We start from the raw sequence: 1946 nt of genomic DNA on the forward strand, positions 1-1946 counted from the left end.
ATATATATATATATATATATATATATATATATATATATATATATATGTATATATATATTTTATGAATGTGTATATATATATATATATGTATATATGTATATATGTATTGGTATGTACGTGCATATGTATATATATACTTGTATGTATATATGCATGTATGTATATATATATATATATTACACACACACGTATCTCTCTCTCTCTCTCTCTCTCTCTCTCTCTATATATATATATATATGTATGTATGCGTGTGTGTGTGTATGTATATATATATTACGCACACACACACATATATCTATATATATCTATATACACACATACATTACATTATGCGCAGTCACATGAAATCATCCATAAAGTAGTCCATGAAATACTGTAAACTGACAATTACATACAGTTTCACTGTCTCCAAAATATTACCTCATTAACCTCGTTTTTCGTATCTCCAGTGCTGTTTGAAGTTTCATTGACACATAATCATAGTTTTCATTAACTTTTAAATATATGCATTTCTAATAACTTTTGGAATTTGTTCATTTGCGGTTTGATTTTGCTGAAGTACTAGTTTCGTAAGTATTGTAACGACTAAAGCTGGTTGAAGAGACCAATTGTTCAAATGATCTCACTTATGTCTAAGTTTCAATCTCCAATTTCTAAGTTTATATTTCTATTCAATCTCCGATTTCTATTTAAGCGTGTGCACATACGTATATAGATGTAGAAATACAAACCCATACATATATAAATGCCCGTACACATACACACATCCATATACATACACACATCCGTATACATACACACATACACACATCCGTATACATACACACATACGTGTACGTATTAGGAATACTGACTGTGAGAAGTTAAAGCAGGTTGAATGTTTACACAATAGGTGACGAATACAAAACAATGTGTTTTTTGAAGTAATGTTTTTCCTAGAATTTTCAACAATGGAATCTCAAGATTCATTGTAGGAACATACATACATAGGTACATACGTACATATGTGTGAGTTTGTGTGTTTGTATGGGTTTGTGTGTGTATGTGGGCGCGCGCGTGTCCGTGTGTATGTATCTATACTATAAAAGGCAAATCTACTCTGTGTGTGTGTATGTTTAAAATTCATACATTTACACAATTCAAAATTTCTTCGATTAAACAATCGCAATTAATATTCTAAATACAATAAGTTAGGTCACTGCGTCATTTTTTCACTCCAAAAATTTCATAATAATGAATAAAATCCGTAAAACTACGGAGGTAAACATTTTCTCCCTAATAAAATCTAATTTCGTCTTTCTAATACAAATCCTTTCAACTCCTACTTTCTCTTATGAAGCTTTACGAAAATTCCAACAACAAATACAAAAAGAAAGGAAGGAGAAAAAGAAAACTATCAAAACTGAAACAATCACATTTCGATACTGTGATGACAGATACTAAAACTACATACACAATTACTTTGCCCCTCTAAAATTAACTATTTCTATTCCTCTTACACATCGTTTCAATTGCTACTTTCTCTTATGAACGCTTACTAACGATCCAAGAAAAAAGACAAAGAAACGAAGGAGAGTGAGAGTCAAATAAACAGACACACTGCCAATCATCCGTAAATACACACATATATATGTACCTATGGTTACCAATGACCTCATTCTAATTGGCGGGAACTAAACCTTAACAGAGAAACGAAAGAAAAAGAGAGTCAAATAAATATTTTCCCCTGTAACACAATGTCATTTCCTCTTTCTGTAACAACTTTCACCTTTTATTCCGCACATGAAATGCCACTTATACACTTACATACAAATACACAGATACATGCAAATACCTGTCACTTAGAAGAAGCTGCGATCAGATTCCTACATCCATTTGCGTGATGGCATCAATAATGACGCTGACCCAAGAAACATCGGCAAAATGTGCATTCTCCCCTCAACATA

At 31.5% G+C, this 1946-nt stretch overlaps 1 protein-coding gene across 7 annotated transcripts in view; it reads left to right on the plus strand.

Moving 5' to 3' along the window:
- Nucleotides 1-1946, plus strand: part of LOC106874684 (innexin unc-9) — a 169177-nt gene that overhangs the window by 141395 nt on the left and 25836 nt on the right. The window lies entirely within an intron of this gene.

Source organism: Octopus bimaculoides, chromosome 2 (genome assembly GCF_001194135.2).
Source record: "Octopus bimaculoides isolate UCB-OBI-ISO-001 chromosome 2, ASM119413v2, whole genome shotgun sequence".
In the NCBI taxonomy this organism is placed as follows: Eukaryota; Metazoa; Mollusca; class Cephalopoda; order Octopoda; family Octopodidae; genus Octopus; species Octopus bimaculoides.